At 40.4% G+C, this 19,805-nt stretch overlaps 1 long non-coding RNA gene across 1 annotated transcript in view; it reads right to left on the minus strand.

Annotated features, from left to right (window-relative positions):
• The window catches only part of LOC122539491, a 79,232-nt gene extending 59,847 nt beyond the window's left edge, over positions 1 to 19,385 (minus strand). The window contains exon 1 of the long non-coding RNA XR_006309106.1: positions 18,924 to 19,385. This is a non-coding gene — a long non-coding RNA (uncharacterized LOC122539491). The remainder of the gene's footprint in view (positions 1 to 18,923) is intronic.
• Positions 19,386 to 19,805: the final 420 nt, after the last annotated feature.

Consider the following 19,805-nt stretch of genomic DNA (forward strand, 5'->3'; position numbering starts at 1 on the left):
AGGGGAGGGGGGAGGGGGGAAGAGGGGAGGGGGGAGGGGGAGGGGAGGGGAGGGGAGGGGGGAGGGAGCTGCTGGAAAAGTGAGCACGCCCCCCCCACCCCACTTCCAGCTGCACATCTCTGTCACTACCTCACCCGGCCTGCAGAACCTCCTGGAACAGTAGTGCCCAGCCAGTGCAACCAGGCTCATCCTCTCCCTTTAGACACCATGCACTGGGTCAGTCCTCTGAAGAGTACAGCTCTGTAACCAGCAGGCTGCTGCAGATACCCATGCTGGAGCTCCTGCTCATGCTGCTACTGGGTTTCTGACATCAAGGCCCCATCTTGCGATCCAATTATAGCAAGTAATAGTATGATCCAAGGCTGATGTAATGCATCAGAACTCCATCATACCTGCAGAATACTAAAGCATGGATAGCACCTTCAAAAACTCTCAGCATTAGTACTGTGTACGAACCCTTACCCACAATAAAGGATCTATCAACAAACAGTATTTTATTGGCATAATTTGCTGATATTCCAGCCCCTTCAACATCCACATTGGTCTCAGCAGCGAGTTCCAGGAATGTTGGGAAACTTGTGGACCATGAACTAGATTTGTAGAAATTAAGCCAGCATCCTCTAGGTGATGGATTTAAGTTGATTCTCTCCTGAAGGCATTGTTTAGGTACAGCCAAGCGTGCTGCACTGAAATATAGAGATTGGCAGATTGGAGGCAACCTCTCAGTATGCTGTCAATCACTGCAATTTTACACCCCATCAAAATTTCCTATTCCCGAAACTGTGCTAGCCTGCACTCCACCTATCCCAGTCTTTTCCAAGTGACAATTATTATGGTGGGCACCTTTCTACTGGAGGATTATTTAATGGCGAGATACATGCTGGCAAATTCAATCCAATGCTGGTGTCCATGTCTCCAACTTACCCGAGACCAATTCTAGTTCTGGTAGATCAGCTATTTCAGCAGAGGTACCTAAACTTTCTTAAACTGATTGGATGATTATGCAACAGGAAACCTAAACAGAGGCACAGAGGGATCAGCCAGTGCTTTCAGATAAGACTCTTTGCATGTCTCTATTGAATTTGATGTGCGACTGGTACAGAGGAAGAAGAGATTCAATAAAACATTTTTTTGAAATGTTGAAGTGTTTTGAGAATGACTGGGGAAAGACATTGATGATGGTCCATCAATTTAAATTGTCACTAATTAAAGGGGGAAAGACATTTGCAGGAACATCTTGTCTTAGAATCAGAGACCATTATAACTTTTAAAGGAAAATTAAACAAACTTATAAAGTGGAAGAGAAATGAAGGCTATTAGTAAAGAGAACATGAATTGACATTAGTTTGGCTTGCTGCATTACAGGCATGATTTCAATGTGTGAGAGATGTGTGTGGGCAGCAGACCTCATTAGGAAAAATTAGGAAATTGATTACAAGTGACTAACATGTAGTTTATCTTTTAAGGTGGGGGAAAAGATCTAGCAGTCAACTTTCTTTCAAGAGGTGAGCTGGCCCTTCCAAATTTGCTAAAGAGGAGAATAGCCTCAGCTTCAAGTTATTCTGCCATACAAGTGAATCTCGTACGTCTAGAAACCAGAGGTTGGGCCATCATAAGGAAACCTCAGCGAGAAGCTAAATGTCTTTATGGTACTGCCCATGATCTCAGAGGAGATCAGCTTACTTCCATCATACGCACCCACCAAAATTTCTCAACACCTTCTCTTCCTCCCCACCCCCTCCACCCACAGCATCAGAAACCCCCTTAATACCCAGATCCCATGGATGGAGCTCAGGACACTGTAGCAGAAATCTGACCCAATCCAATCTCCAACATCACTTATAATGGAGTTGAAACATTCCCCGACCAGGGTCACAGATCAGACTTACTGTGACCTGTTTTATTCTGGAGTGTTTTCTGCCTGAGTGGAGACCAAGCCTGTCTTTCAGAAATACAGCTAAGCATAACATCCATCAGGGTCAAAAGGCGCACTGGGAAAAATGTAATGATGCCCCATCCCCACAAGTACCAAGGTGTGTATTGAGGTGACTGGGAGCATTTGATTAGGGACCAGGGTGAATAATGTGGTTCCTACTGAAGGAATACTTGCAGTACTTGGTAATGGAGATCTGTCAGCCTCTGATTGACAATTCTCCGGAGTGGGACCTCAGTTCTACAATTAGATGCCCCCTCCCCACTGTAACCCCAGCATCTCCACTGCCAAGTTGGGGATTTAATTCCCTCTGGGCTTGTCAGCATAGATCAGAGCTGTCAGTCATCAGTTGGTGTTTCGGTAGTGGGCTTTGAGTCCCCATTAAACTCCATCCACAGTGTGGAGTTAAATATCTAAAAGATATGAGGTAACTCAAACTTCTGAATTCGCTGCCCTTAATCATGGGAGATTCCGTTGTTCCTTTCAAAAAGGAAATTGAATGAGCACCAACAGTGGAAAAAATATCCAACCTGCAGGATGATGGGTAAAGGGCAGATGTGTGGCTTTAGCTAAATAGCACTCACAGAGAACAGATGTGGGCTCATTGAGTCAAATCATCTCCTTCTGTGCTGTAATCATTCTTTGATTTCAACTCTATCGTCCTGTTTAAGTAGCTAGACTCAATAAATACTCAGGTTGATGGACCAATTGAACCTTTTTGTGCTAAAAACTTCTATTATTGTGTTTCTGTTTCATCTTTAAATATTGCATTTGTGGTACAAAGTGCATTAAAATAAAGAACATGAGTTTGCATTGCATCTTTCATATTTACAAGTTATTCCACGGTTTTTCATGATGTGGAGGTGCTGGTGTTGGACTAGGATAGGCAAAGTCTGAAGATGTCACATGTCACCAGGTTACAGTCCAACAGGTTTATTTGAAATCACAAGGTTTCGGAGCACTGCTCGTTTATCAGGTGAAGTCAGTATGTTATTATATTGCAACAGTTAATAATAATTACTGCATTTATTCTTCTGTTAAGTTTGCAATCTGTTTAATTATTCTAAATCTCTTTGGTTATATTTTAACTACAATGTTTAAATAAATTGTGCTTTGCTTAATGTCAAATGGTTTTTCCAGTCGTATCACATCGGAGACATTTTACATATTAAACTTTTCCTTTAATAGAAGGAAAAGTTAGGGTTTAGTCTACCTTCTTAAAATATTTTTGAGGGGGTCTGATCTGGGCCGTAACTGTGAGGGAATCCAAAACTAGCCCATAAACATAAGTCCAACATAATTAACAAATCCAATGGAATTTGTTTACCATAAGGACTAGTAAATGAAAAATAGCATAAAATATACTGTTAAGGGGAAGCAGGATAAGTATATGAAGGAGAAAAGAATGATAGAAAATTGTAGAGTGGGAGGAGGGTCATGAAAATCTTAAATGTCAGCATGGACTAGTTGGGTCTTGGGTAGATCAAGATTCTACAAACACAAGAGCCATTAATTACATTAAAATCCACACTGAAGTACATCAAGATATAAATGCTGGTATGAGTGCAACAGCAATAAGCAAAGACATTCCTCCACCTTCATTGTAGTCAATTGATAGTCACCTTTTGGTTGCTGAGAACTTATTGCTCCACCTCACAAGTGATTCTGAGAGAGACAGCTGAAATTTTGAAAGGATAAGCTTCTGACTTCATTCATTGTATTTGTCCTGGTAAAAGATAGGACCGTTGCTGGGATTATCACTCAGCTGGTCACATCTGAGCCAGAAGAACAGAGCTGAAGAAGTGCAGGTGCAATGGGCCAAATGGGCTCCTTTTGCAGTGTAACAATTCTGTGATTCCAAGGCTTGAGAAAAGTAAGGATAAGGGAGAAGAGATTGTTAGAACCTGCAGGTATTCTTGAGCAGGACACAATAGAGGAAGATTGTGTGGGAGTTCATGCTTCAGCAGATGTCCAAATTCACTGACGATGTCACCCGTTGCACGAACTGCCAATTTGCTGTGAAGCAACTCAACCTCCAGCCATACATAGATGACTTTGGCAGCATTAGCTGATTGTCTGTTTGTCAATAATTATCTCTGCCGTTCAATAAAATCAGGCAGCATCAGGAAGTAGAGAAGTCGACGTTTCAGATGTAACTCTTCTTCAGGACTGAGGGTGGGTATTGGGGGAGCTGCAGGTAAAGGGGGTGGCGTGGGCAGGGTGGTGAAGTAGGGATAGGTGAAGACAGGTAGAGGGTAGAGGGTACGACCTGGTTGGTCAATTGGAGGAATGAATCTGGTATGTGGAAGGGAGGGGGAAGGGCAGGGAAGGGAGTCGGGAGAAGGAAAGGGAGGTTATTTAAAATTGGAGAACTCAATGTTGAGTTCTCCAGGCTGTAGGCTGCCCGAAACGTCGAAGTTTCCACTTCCTGATGCTGCCTGGCTTGCTGTGTGTTTTTCCAGCCTCCTGCCTGTCTATTTGCATTTCCACCATCTGCAGTTTTTTTTGTGTCTAACTCTGTTCAATAAAATCATGGCTGATTTGATTGCAACATCAAATCCACATTCTCACTAATGCCTGATAACATAGCAAGAATCTGGAGTTGGGATGTCGTGTCGAAGTCCTATAGGACATTGGTGAAAGCTCTTCTGGTTGCCCCTCCAACAAAAAATTGGAGAGCATTCAGAAAAGATTTGCCAGAATGTTGCAAGAATGGATGGTTTTTCACTGGAGCATAGGAGGTTGAGAGAAGACATTATAAAGGTTTATAAAATGAATGTAGGTTTGCTCGCTGAGCTGGAAGGTTCATTTTCAGATGTTTCATCACCATACTAGGTAACATCTTCAGTGAGCCTCTGGACGAAGCACTGCTGGTGTTTCCTGCTTTCTATGTTTGAGTTTTCTTGGGCTGATGGTGTCATTTCCTATGGTGATGCCATTTCCTATTCTTTTTCTCAGGGGGTGGTAAATGGGATCCAAGTCAATGTGTTTGTTTATAAAATCATGAGGGGAACAGATAAGGTGAATAGCAGGGGTCTTTTCCCTCGCATGGGGAGAGTGGCAAGGGTTTCTGACATCAAAGACATCTCAGAAATCACTGCCAGACTACTCAGACCCCTTGGCATCAGGGTAGTCCACAAACCCACCAACATACTAAAACAGCAGCGAATGAATTTGAAAGACCCTATATAGAAACAAGCAAAACTAATGTCATTTACAAAATACCGTGCAAGAAATGTAACAAACACTACATTGGACAAACTGGCAGAAAACTAGCCACCAGGATACATGAACATCAACTAGCCACAAAACGACATGACCCTCTCTCATTAGTATTCTTACATACAGATAAGGAAGGACACCATTTTGACAAGGACAACACATCCATCCTAGGACGAGCCAGAGACATGCACAAGAATTCCTAGAAGCATGGCATTCCAACAGGAACTCTATCAACAAACACATCGAGTTAGACCCCATCTACCACCCAAAAAAAAAACAGGAAATGATATTGCTACAGGAAATGACATCACCAGCCCAAAGAAACCCAAACATATAAATAGAAAACAGGGATTATCAGCAGTGCTTCGCCAGGAGGCCAGTGAAGAGGTTTTCTAGTAGGATGACGAAACGTCTGGAAATGTACATTCCAGCTCAGTGAGCAAACCTACATCCAGAATCTCAACCCGAGCTATAAATTGTCTCAAAGCTCAATGGGACAACCTATCAACTTCATCTCCTCCCCCACTCACCTATTGTACTCTATGCTACTTTCTCCCCACCCCCACCCTCCTCTAGCTTATCTCTCCACACTTCAGGCTCTCTGCCTTTATTCCTGATGAAGAGCTTTTGCCCGAAACGTCGATTTTACTGCTCCTCGGATGCTGCCTGAACTGCTGCGCTTTTTCAGCACCAGTAATCCAGGACATAATTTTTAGGTGAGAGGAGAAAGATTTAAAAAAGACAAGAGGGGCAACTTTTTATGAAGAGAGTAGTTCATGTGGAATGAACTCCAAAGAAAGTGGTCAATGCGAGTACAGTTACAATGTTTAAAAGACATTAGATAGGTACATGTATAGGAAAGATTTGCAGGGATGTGGACCAAAAGCAAGCAGGTGGGATTGGTTTAGTTTGGGAATATTTTCAGCATGGACTCGTTGGACCAAAGAGTCTGTTTCCATGCTGTATGACACTAATCAATTCACCTCTGCTGTATCAATATTCATGGATTCTCCTTCCACTGTCTTTTCAGCTAGAGTATTCCTAAAGACATGTCACCTTATGAGAGAAAGAAAAAAGACCTCATCACTGTGAGCCATCCTTGATTTATAAACCGTGACTCCTTGTACTTGATTCTTGTACTTGTTCCGCAAGGATCTGTTTTGGGACCATTGCTGTTTGTCATTTTTATAAATGACCTGGAAGAGTGACCCTTCCTCAGAACTCGTGTCAGGTGGATATTACATCACTGTAAGCACCATAGTGACTGCCAGACTCGTCCCACGCAGACACACACAGATATACACACACACACTGATACAGAGATTTAGAGAAACTCATTAATACGCAGAAACTAATACAGACATGGAATGTCTGTCGGTATTTCTCTTGCTCCAGGGTGACCTTGTCAGCATTTCACTTGCTTTGTCTGGTGGGTGTCAGTATTTAAGTCTGTCCTCAGGGAGTGTGTGAATAGTGCACTTCCTCACAATAGTGAGTGAATCGGTATTTCTGTGTGGTGTGTGACTGTAGGACAATTTCAAAATATGCAGATACTAAACCTGGAAGAATTATAATGTTTGTGATGGACAGTGTGGAACTCCAACAGGACAGTGACACATTGGTGTAGTTTTCAGGTTTATGGCAGATGAGGATTAATGCAGAGCAGTGTGAGGTGATGCACTTCGGTAGGAAGGACATTGAAATACAGTATAAAACAGGCTGTAAGGTTAGCAGTGGTGGACTCTCCCTCTTTATGGGCATTTAGGCGGGCATTGGATAGGTATATGGAGGATAGTGGGTTAGTATAGGTTAGGTGGGCTTGGATCGGCGCAACATCGAGGGCCAAAGGGCCTGTACTGCGCTGTATTCTTCTATGTTCTATTCTCCTGAGAAAACACCCTCTATACACTAATCATGTCAAGACACTTCAGGATTTGTATGTTTCAACCATATCTCCCTCTTTCTCTTCTAAATTCTAGAGCCTGCCTAAACTTTCCTCTGAAGACAATCTACACATTCTAGGCATTTTGCTGGTCAATATTCTATAAACCTCTTTCAATTCATCTACATCCTCCCTTAAATAAAGACGACCAATATTGCGCACAACACTCCAGATATGAGCTTACCAATGCCCTTTGTAACTGGAATTAACTTCCCTGTATTTTTATTCAATCCACAGCGTGATTAATAGTTACAGTCTGTTAGTTTTTCTCATTACTTATACCTGCATACTAACCTTTTGTACTTCATGTACTAGGACACCCAGATCTGTCCACATCTCAGAGCTCTGTGATCTTCCACTATTTAGATAATAGGCTTCTTTTTCATTTGTCTTGTCAAAATATACAATTTCACATTGTCCCATGATATACTCCATTTCCTAGATCATTGCACACTTACTCAACCGAGCTGTAACTTTTTGTAGCCTCTTTATATCCTGTTCACAATTTACTTTCCTAACTATCTTTATGTCATCAGCAAATTTGCAAACTATATCATCTGTCCTTTTATCCTCATCATTTATATAAAATTATAAACAGTTGCAAACAGCATCAATCCCTTTGGAAACCACTCATTGCATATTTTCAACCTGAAAAAGACTCACTTACATCAACTCTGATTCCTGTTAACTATCTACAGCAAATGGATAGAAGATTGGCTAATTAAAACAATGAAACAGATCATTGAGTACGTATACATAAATGCATTTACACCTCACTACAGTGTTGGTGCAAAGGGATTTGGTTTTGCAGAATTATACAGTTCTAGTGGAAATGGAATTTGAATTCAGGGTCAGAGATCAACTTGACACTGATATGAGGTGGCATGAGACTCATTGGAGAAGCAAGTCTGATTCCATTTCCCATTGCAGTCTATCCATGGCAATCTGCTGCACCAACACCATGGTGCACAATGACATTTTATTTTCCACAATGACATTTGACATGGCACTTTATCAAAGACCTTCAGGAAATCCAAGTACACTATATCAGCCACTTCAGCTTTATCCACAGCACCTTTTACTTCCTTGAAGAAATCAAATAGATTTGTAAAATAAGCTTTCCTTTTCACATACCATGTTGAATCTGCCTGGTTACTTTGAACTTATCTAGTTATCACTGCTACAAATGTCTTTAATAATGGCTTCAGCCATTATCCCTATGACTGATGGTAAGTCTACTGCTTTTTATCTTCTTCCCTTTTTGAATAAGGGAGTTATATTTTATATTACCCAATCTAATGTGACCTTCCCCAAGTAAGTAGAGTTTAGAAAATTAAAAACCAATGCATTAATTATCTCAGTAGCCACTTTTAAGACCCTAGGATGTCTTCCATTAGGACGCGAGCATTTGTCAACACACGGTCCAACAAGTTACTCAGAAATTACTATCTCTGGTGATAGTAATTTTCTGAAGTTTCACCTTCCCTCCCATATTAGCTACCTCTGGGAAGTTACTTGCATTCTCTATAGTGAAGACTGATGTGAAATATCTATTCAGTTCATCTGCCATTAGAAATTGTCTAGACTCACTTTCTTCAAGACCAATGCTCACTTTGTAACAAGCCAAGGGCAATATATTACCATTCAATCTAGACTGTTACTCAGGAAAGAGTTCTCAGTTTGTTTGTATTCCTGATGCACCCCCAGGTGCAAAGCTGCATCAACTGCACTGTTTCCCTTTCAAGAACCATCGATGTTTTAATACTGGAAAGAGGATTATTCCTTACTGTGAAGTAGTTGCTTTATATTCCTGCATTAATGGTGCTATGTAAAAGGAAACTACAAATACTGTTGTCAGCTCATATGTTCCTTCTCTATCCTCATTTATTGGAGCTGTCTAGCTGTCGTGTATCAACAACCAACAGCAAGAAATGAGAAATAGATTGTAATATAAATGACAAGTTTAGGGAAATCTATTATGATTTTTGTATGACAATATCAACAACATTTTAAATTTTTTAAAATCCAGAAAGACACCTTAGAGTTGTTAACATATAAAGAGCAATACATCTATGTTAAATGAGAATTTCCATAAAAAGAACATAATGATTGCATGGCCTTTAAAGAATATTGGCTGTGTAGTTAATGAGACTCTGGTGGTTACATTTTGTGCAATTTTCATCCAAATTAACTACCTAAATGGTAATTATCTTGCATCTAAGTATATGGGTCACAGCAGCATAATATTTCATAATTGAAAATGAATAGTCAATTCTATTACACATACTAGTTCTCTGATTGTGAACCCTGTACCAATCCACTGTTGTTTTTGATCTGCTCCACAGACCAAGCCTAGACTGGACAAAAATATAATCCAAATTAAAACTAGTTTCATTTAAACCCAATTGCTATAGTTTGGCATTTTCATTTTAAAACAATGAAACTGATAGTTAAGTATGTATGCATGAATACCTTTACATCTCACTACAGCATTGTGCAAAAGGATTTGGTTTTGCCACTAACATACAGTTCTTGTGTAAATGTGATTTGAATTCAGGGTCAGAGCTCAGCTTGACTTTGATGTGAAGTGGCATTAGGCATGTTGGAGAAGTCGGTCTGATTCCATTTCCCATTGCAGTCAATTTGGGATTACTTTCAATTTTATACAGCATAATTTTAGTCCCAATGTCATCACACCCTTACATTCAGAGAAATGCACCCAACTATTGACTTGAGGGATTCAAACATTGTCCATAAACCTCAGAGAATGGACACAAGAAACCTTAAATGACATTGCAAATGTCAGATTAATAGTAATGCTCACTGAGGATTTACTGATATCCTGGGAAGGTGATGGGTAGGAGGTGGGAGGTGGGAGGTGGGGATGGTGCTTGTGGAAGGGACATGTGGAAACTGGTGAATTCAATGTTAAGGCCATGTGGTTATAGGCTCCCCTGGCAGGAGATGATGTAATCCTCATTCAGTTTGTGGGCAGCCTTGTGTCAGTGGTGGAGGAGGGCCATAATGATCCTGTCTTGGGGGCAGTGGGAGGTGGAGTTGACATGTCCATTTTAGGCCTCCTTCACTGCCTACACCAGGCCACCTGCAACCCCTCTGACTTGAGTCTACCCTCTTGATCTGACCTACCTGCCTATCTTCCTTCCCAACTATTCTCTCCACACTTCCCACCGACATATCACAATCACCTCCAACCTTCATTCACATATCGCCACCCCAATTGCCTTTCCCTTAGCATCACCCCACCCCCATTTATTTCTCAGCCCCCTTGCCCCTCCCCAGTCCTGATGAAAGGTTAAGCCCAAAACATCGACTCTCTTGCTCCTCAGATGCTGCCTGACCTGCTGTGCTTTTTCTAACACCACATTTTATTGACTTTTAATGCTTAACTGTACAGTTTCTCTAAGGTAAAGAATTCCACAGATTCACTAGTCTCAGAGAAGAAGTTCCTTCTTGTCTCTGGTGAAGTGAGTGTCCCTTCCTCTAAGCTTATAGAGTCATAGACATATACAGAATGGAAACAGACCCTTCGGTCTATCCAGGTATCCTAACCAAATCTAATCCCATTTGCCAGCATTTGGCCCATATCCCTCTAAACTCTTCCTATTCATATACCCATCTAGATGCCTTTAAATCTGGATGTAGCTTTACTCACTGAGCTGGAAGTTTCATTTTCAGACGTTTCATCACCATACTAGGCAACATCTTCAGTGAGCCTCCAAATGAAGCACTGGTGGTGTAGCCTGCTTTCTATTTATATGTTTGAGTTTCCTAGGGTTGGTGATATCATTTCCTGTGGTGATGCCATTCCTGTGGTGATGCCATTTCCTGTTCTTTTTCTCAGGGGGTGGTAAATGGGATCCAAGTCAATGTGTTTGTTGATAGAGTTCCAGTTGGACTGGGGACAACACAGCCATCCAGCCATCCTAAGACAAGCTAAACAGAGTCATGCATGAGAATTCCTACAAGCATGGCATTCCAACTGGAACTCTATCAACAAACACAAACTTGGATCACATTTACCACCCCCTGAGAAAAAGAACAGAAAATGGTATCAGCATTGGAAATGATGTCATCACAGGAAATGACATCATCAACCCTAGGAACACAAACATATCAATAGAATATGGGCTACACCACCAGTGCTGCATTTGGAGGCTCACTGAACTTTCTTGAATGTTCTTGATTATGTGAATTTTATTCTTGAATGAAACATGAAAATCTGCATATATGGTAAAGGTGTTTAATGGAGAAGTGTGGCCTCTATTCTGTCTGACTTGACATACTGGAACTAAATTGCAAAAGGTGGAATACACTCTGCCATCTAGCACTGTCATACTTCAACTTGTGCACAGAATGAATGCTGAACAAAACTTCATTCGATATGAATAAAATATCTGCATAGAATACAATAATTAACAATTGCCCACTGCAATCATTCTTCACATTAATGAGTGTAAAATGTCAGGAAACTGGACTTGTGCCAACTATAATGAGATTGCTCTCTGTGGGCTTCATTTAGTCTCTATTCATTCTGTGCTCGCACTTCTACTTTCTTTTAATTTTGCACGCTTAAAGTTGCACCCTTTCGCCATTTCCTCAGCTCTGACAAATGAATCTTCCCTCATGCAGATTGAGATTTCCAACATTGACATGTGAATATCAACCCACTCACCAGGACAGTACTGACAATTCACTGATGCTCTTGCTGATGACTTCTACTGAAACAGCAGCTTCTTGAGAGAAACTAATTGGTCCTTTTGGTTTAAGGTACGGTAATACTGATATCAAATGCCAGTGGTTGCACGCTGATGTGGAAGTGGGATGGTCAGCTCTCATTCTGACACCCAAGTGCAGCAAAGCTAAATGTTTAAAGACATTTAAGGACTTACACCAGTTTGAAGTATTACTGATCAAATTTCAGAATCACACAATGCAGTAGGAGGCCTTTTGGGTCATTGTGTCTAAGCCAGTTCTTTGAAAGAGCCAGTTCCAAAGAACAGTCCAATTAGACTTGAAACATTAACAGATTCTCTCTCAACAGGTGCTGCCAGACCTGAGTTTCTCCAGCACTTTGATTTTTTTTGCAGATCTCCAGCATCTACACTGTTTTTCTCTGATGTTTGAAAGGACCTCAGAATATCATACTGAGATGACAAGGGTACAGCCTCAGAGTGAAGGGATGATCCTTTAGAATTGAGATAAGGAGAATATTCTTCAGCCAAAGGGTGGTGACCCTGTGGAATTCATTGCTGCAGAGAGCTATGAAGGCCAAATCATTGAGAGATAGCTAAATTCTTGATTAATGAGGGGATCAAAATTACAGGGAGAAGGCAGGAGATTGGGGTTGAGAAACTTTAATATTTTGATTTATTGTCTCATGTATCTAGAGGATGGTACAGGTATGGAATGAGCTGCCAGAGGATGTGGTGAAGGCTGGTACAATTACATCATTTAAGAGGCATTTGGATGGGTACATGAATAGGAAGGGTATAGAGGGATATGAGCCGGGTGCTGGCAGGTGGGACTAGATTGGGTTGGGATATCTGGTCGGCATGGATGGATTGGACCAAAGGGTCTGTTCCCATGCTGTACACCTCTATGGCTCTATGTGTAGAATGCAAAGTGTCAGCATACTCTGTTACTATCTTGAAACACTGAATATAATGCAAAATTTTAACTGCAACATATAAGCCATAATCGAATGGAGGAGCATACTTGATGGGCTGAATGGCCTAGTTCTGCTCCTAAAGCTTATGGTTTGAGGCTGTGCCTCCTGACACCTCCAAAGATTCACATGGTGCATGTGGAAAGTTCTGTGCATGTACACTTTGTGAAATGCTCTGCCAGTAAAAAACATGTCAGCACCCAAGTAAACACAATAAATCACCTCACTGACAGTGCTGGCAGGTCCGCTGCACATGCAGTTTTGCATGTGTACTGAGTGTACTTTGGGGGTGTCAGGAAACATTCTGGTGATTCAATGGGGCTTTCTAAAATAGACCAGATCTGTTGGAGCATTTTCATTTTTTTTAAAAAAAGTGTTTTTTTTCATAAAGTTTGGAGAAGTACTTCACCCAACTTGTAAATTTGTCATGATATCAAGTGTCATAGTGTTCAACTTCTTTCAATATACTGAGATATCTCACTACACTTACAGGTCATATTTCCAATATGCATTTCATGTCTGATGGTCTTATTTCCATATAAGGGTTCAGGAGGACAGACAGGAAAGTGATCAGATTAACAATGATCTTACTGACTGATGGAGCAAGCTCAAGGGACTGAAACATCTTCTCCAGCTCCTATTTCTGATGTTCCTGTACAGCCTCAGGATTTGTTTTAAATATGCGGTCCAGCCAATAGGTGTCCTAACATTAGGAGGCTTTAAATCTTTCACATGCAAAGTCCTTATAGAAAAACTGCAATGTCTATCTTTTTAGTATTATTCTTATTTTCGTAAGTTATACAATGCCTACATGTAATGTACCTTTCTTTGTTTTCTCCAATCCTTTGTACCTAAGATGGTACCTAAGATGGTATGCGTGACTATAAACCAAAATTCTCCATGCCTGATGAAGGGCTCCGGCCTGAAACGTCGATTTTCCTGCTCCTTGGATGCTGCCTGACCTGCTGTGCTTTTCCAGCAACACACTCAACTCTGATCTCCAGGATCTGCAGACCTCACTGTCTCCTGTAAACCTAATTCTGTTGAGGTACCCGATCCAACCTTTGGTGTATATCTCACTGCACCCAGAGTGCAGTCCAGGCAGAATCAATCAACAGATTCAAGAAGGAAATAGATTTGTTTTTGATGAGAAGTGGGATAAAGGACTATGGGGAACAGGCAAGAAAGTGGATTTGAGATCAGGATGTGATCAGCCATGATCATGTTAACTGGCAGAGCGGGCACAAAGGACTGAATTACCTACTGCCACTCCTAATTCGTATGTTCTCAGCACACAGTCCTGCACTTTGGAGTGTGTTATCCAATTATTGCTGGCTATGGACAGTTCTTTGCTTTGTAAGGACTGCAGATTTTGGGCAGACCAAGTGCCAGATCTGTCAATTTACTGAGCTGATAAGTGGTGTGAGATGAATGCAGATGAATTTATCCTCCTCCTCCTCAGTAAAGAGCAATTCAGCTGCTCCCTCAGAGTGACTGCCGTGCAGGAAGTTGCATCAACTCCAGTTCTCTACAATACAAATGAAATACTAAATATGTATCAAATGACCAAGGAGCAGCTAGACATACACCCAACCTTTGTTTCATTTTATTATATTAAAGTAACTACTTTGATAATTACTTATTTGCAACTAATCTCTATTCAGAATAAATTCAAGTGATAAGGTAGATATTTATATTCTCAGTAACCTGAATGTACAGAATTTTTTTTCTTCATGAGCACAAATGAAGTACCCACATTTCCAATTATCCCTCCCTCAATAAAATCCCATGTAGCGGCACTGTCATTTCAGTGTATTCCAAATGTCAGTGTGAAATCAGATGTATGAATAGTGAAATTTTATTTTTCTGTCTGAAGATAAAGCTACTGCAGCATACTTTGAGATAATGCATAAATGTAGTCTGAATTCTAAATGGGGAAATGATCTGATAGTGAACCAAAGTGCAGGGGTGATTCTTTTATGTATTAAGCAAATTTATGTATAAAATAATATAACTGACTTTCAACCAGAGCTAACCATTATTCACATTAATGAGATTGATGTTGGTGTGAATCTCAGACTGTTCATGTTGATAATAACCTTGTAGTGTATTTGTGCCTTTGTTACTTCACATTGAGTACTCAGTCATTTCAAGCAACAGTAAAAACTCCATTTGATCCAATAAAGGCTATCACGCTTGTTTACCATGTGTTGTTTTAAAGTGAATGATGATATTTCTTCAAAATGTCATGACTTTCTTCTTATCTGTAGATTTGATTATTCCAATATTCTCCGAGCTTCTCTGCATCTTAACATCTTCCCTTTCTTTCAGATAATTCTGAACAATCAATTGCTTATTTATCCAAATATCTCTTTCTATGTTGTTTGATGATGCTTTAGTTAAGCCCCTTTTATTCTATTGGGTGCACCAATTAAATGCAACGTGTTGTAGTAATTATAAACTGCCTCAGCACAAATATTTATGTTAGTCTGAGCTCAGTGCTCTCCCTCCCCTCTGAACCAGAAGGTTATGGGTTTGAACCTTAGCTCAGATGTAATCTCGGCTGACCAAAGAACTAGAGTCAAAAAGCTATTAAAGCTTAGGTGGTCAGGTAGCATCTGAAGAACAGGAGAGTTGACGTTTTGGGCAAAAGCCCTTCATCAAGAATGCCCGAAACGTCGACTCTCCTGCTTCTTGGATGCTGCATGACCTGCTATGCGTTTCCAGCACTACACTTTTCAAATCACTCTCTAGCATTTGCAATCCTCACTTTCTCCTGATCAAAGAATTAGTCAGTTTTGCATTCAGCCACTTTAACTTGTTGAGGGAATACTGATGATTCTACACATGAAATTTGATTGTGTGAAAAAACATTTTTTAAGGAGTAACATAACTGCCCCAATGTATCCCTTTCCTCTCCGATCCAATTCCTCTCTTTCTGTCCCTTCTGCTACCTCCTGATCAACTCAGCATTCACCAAGTGTCTTTCTTTCCTGATTGCTACAAATCATTTCATGATCATCATCTTCTGCTTTCTAACACTCCCCCACATCTTTCCAGCAAATGTGGAATCCGCTTGAACCAAATGCAATCACCTGATATTCCAACAGTCTAAGGATATGATGTAGGCTATTAGGGCTGAGAGGAGGAGAAATTTCTTCACCCAAAGTGTGGGGAGCCTGTGGAATTCTCTGCCACAGGAAGCAGTTGAGGCCAAAATATTGAATGTTTTCAAGAAGGAGTTAGCTATATTTCTTAGGGCCAAAGGGATAAAAGAGCATGGGGAGAAAGTGGAAACAGCGGGTGGAGTTGAAACATTTTTCTGGAGCAGGCTTGAGGGGCCAAATGGCCAAGTCCTGTTCGTATTTTCTACGTTGCCTTTTGTGTTGCAGTGCTGCTTGGAAATTTCCAGCATTGATCTAGAGTTTGACATTCTTGTATATGATGGCTCACACATCCTGATGCAAGTGATGATACTCTGTGATTACTTTGAAATCTGCTGCATATTTGGGTGGGATGTTTAACTGAGACCGTCTGCCCTATCAGATGGTCATAAAAAGGTCTGGTCATATTTCCTAAAAGCACACTGTAGAATTGTCCACTCATTGAAAAAAAGCTTCTATCCCTTAACCAAAATCACAATCACATGACTTGTTTTGTAGAACCTATGGAAAATAAAGAACATGAAAGCATGGGAAGGGTTAAAGCATGAAGACCACTGGCAATCTGTGGTCTGAGGAAGGCAGGATGGGATAAGCATAGTGGAACGCTCTTACACCCAATTAGCAGAGTAAGGTTAAGGCTGAAAGGTCACTATGGAGAGATGAGACAACACAAGTAATAAAGCAAGTTTCTCTGTTAAGTGTTATTATGACAGGATTGGGACCATAAATATTTGGGACATGACATTAAAATATCTAATAAATAGCTAGTAGAGTCAGCTTGAGACAGGAGACTATTGTAATAGATGGAATAGCTAAATATCTATCATGACAGGTTAGTCTGGAATAGAAGATCATTGTAGCAGAGTTAGCAATAAATATCTAACTGACATTAGAATAACATTAAGTAGAATGTACAACTAAAGAGATAATGGGAACTAACATCACTGGTTTATTGTGTAGCTAGAGTGAGGTACTTTGATTAATATATTTGGACATGCTGATAAGCTTACAGAAACATAATATAAAAAAAAAATAAAAATCCATGGACCCTGAGGTTCGGGGGCATTAGAGAATCTACTTTCTCAGTATCATGGTTTTTTGTTTGCAAATAAAAGACCTACTTCTTGAAGAACTCACTGCGTCTCCTGGTGATTCTGTATATTTTCTCCACAACAAACCTTACTGTGTGTGAAATGGCTACTTCATTTCCCTGCCATTGCAGAAACAAATCACTCTTCAAAGCCCATGAATTATTTTGCAATTTCTAAAAGACATAAACTTTACTCAATAAATGAAAGTTCTTTATCACCACAATATCTGATGTTAACGTTCTTAAATTTAAGGGAGATTGGGAGAAACGATGATCAGGAAGTGATGAGAAACCATTCTGAGTCAAATCGCTCATGTTTAAATATACATATAGTCTACAACTTTCCAGTAATTTTGAAGATAGTTAAAATTGACTCAGTTTTAATTTAGCATTAACACTCTTAAATATCTTAACACAGTAGCCATTGCCAATGTCCATCCAGCATTGGAAGCTTTTTGTTGTAATATAATGTTGAGTAAGGTTACTTAAATGAGTAACATAATTCTAGCACCATAAAGTTGTCACTGCACTTCTTAGCTTGACACTTCTTTTACTTAACATTATCCATAGGTGTATGTAATTTATTTGACCTGACAAATCTTGAAAACCTAGAAATAATCTTGCAGTATAATAAATTGCTGTGAGGACAAAAGATATGGTCCCTGAAATTGCACTGCAATGTACAAGCTATGAAATTCTTCCTTATTTTTATCTAGACTTTCAAAATAGAAAGGAATTTCACAGAGATATATGGACATCATACAATTTCAGGACTGCAGATTTTGTTTGTGATCAGCAATTAATCTTTTCAATAAAAAGGCTGCTGAAAAGAATAGTGGGATTATGCAAATACTGTTAAAATTTGATAACATGGCAGTCTTTTTGATTAAATAGGTCAGGATTGTCTGCTCTGATGAAAGGCTGAGTTGAGTAATGGTAAGCTCCTCCATCATTGTTTCCACATGAAACAACTTCATACAACTGAGGGAAGAGTGTAGATATCACCCTAAACTGTACTGTCACTAACTTACTGGCAATCCATACAAATTTTACCTCAGGAAATCAAGTTGAAATCACTATTTAGCCTCTAAACTCACAGAACTGTTCCAGCGCTAAAGGATTCCAATCAGTCCATGATATCAGCACAAGCTTTCCAATGAACATGGTCATACCACTCCTGCCTTTTCCTCTGCACATTGTTTCAGTTCAGTGAGTTATTGAATGCCCTCCTGAATGCCTACAGCAGGTTATTTCTCAACCCCACGTTTGTGCAAAGAAGACACCTATTTCCTCAGAATATATAATTTTATGAATCCCAAGATAGACCGGTTTGCCCCACTTAGAGTTTTCTCAGTCACGTGGACTGGAAACGTTAGCTTGCCCTCTATGGATATTACCTGATCCGCTGTGAACCCCAGTGTCTGTTGCTTTCAGTACAGATTCCAGCATCTGCAATAATTTGCTCCCGCCTTTCTCAGGTGATTGAATTTGTGTAGTGCCACCTCATTTTGTCTTTCTTCAAAAAACGTCTCGATTCTTGCATCGTTTCCTCACTTCCCACTCCCCTTCCTTTTGTAAAATCATATGCAGCTCCAGATTATTTTGAGACTTTATTACTGTCTTTTTAAGGGTGATAGAACTCTTGGTTGTGGTGTTGCACTTTTTTAAAAAAGCTGCCGAGCACAGTTCGATTAAGTGTAAACCAGTGACACCTTGTGTACACTTGTTCTAGTTTTTTTGTCAGTAGAGAAACACTCCTATCTTATTCATTCTCACAGCGCCCAAGAGATGGGTCTCTCAAACGTAAACAATTGTGCCCACAGAGAATTCACAACAGTGAAAAAGATTGTCCCAGTTGAAGGTTTAAATCAGGTCAGTAAAATCACCTGCAACTTGTCCGGAACGGTCTCCATTCTAAATCTGCAGCAACCGTGTTGAACTCCAAGGGAATGGGGTTTCTCTCGGATCACTTCCAATATTAGACAGTACAGCGGGTATTAGAACTCAGGGAGCAGAAATTAGAATGAGGGGGGAATAGTTCATATTTTCACTAGCTGTGCCTCAACTTCAAATGCGGCCATCCCTCTGATTTAACCAAAAATAGTTCATTTCAGCAGAAATCTTGAAAGCTGGAAGATTTTAAGTTCCTTGAGATGTTTGAATCGTCGCTGGAGGACCCTTGTCTACAATGAATTGTGATTCGTCTTCAATAAAGAGAGTGACCCGGACAGTATTAGTAATCGGTGCACGGCAAGAGGGGTTTGATAGAGTCATGCGGCTTTATTATTAGTTTCAGGTGTTACCCTGTAAGTAGAACAGCCCGTGTTTAACTGAGACATGATTCTGATTACCTTATAAAGTGGAACCCTAATTGAATAAAGATTTGTGCACCTTGTGTCTTTCACTGTGTCTCACACCTGCACATACACAACATGGGTGCTGGGGGAAAATAAGCACTACCGCAGTTCAGCGGTAGTGTGGGGGTAAAAAGATTTTTAAAAAAGTGGAACCCTTGCAATTGCAAACAGATCGGGGTGGTGGCCCGGAATTAGGAGGGTAGATTGAAATTCAGCTCTTTCCATGTTTAACGTGACTCAGTTCAGAACTAAACACGTCCACCCATTCTTGAGGCTTTTGCCACTGACCACCTTCTGTTAAATATGATGTGGAGGAGCCGGTGTTGGACTAGGATGGACAAAGTTAAACATCACACATCACCAGGTGTTTCTGTGTGCCTGCTGGTCTTGTCCCCAGTTAGCTGGGCGTCT

The sequence above is a fragment of the Chiloscyllium plagiosum genome, chromosome 32 (genome assembly GCF_004010195.1).
Source record: "Chiloscyllium plagiosum isolate BGI_BamShark_2017 chromosome 32, ASM401019v2, whole genome shotgun sequence".
NCBI classification, from domain to species: domain Eukaryota; kingdom Metazoa; phylum Chordata; class Chondrichthyes; order Orectolobiformes; family Hemiscylliidae; genus Chiloscyllium; species Chiloscyllium plagiosum.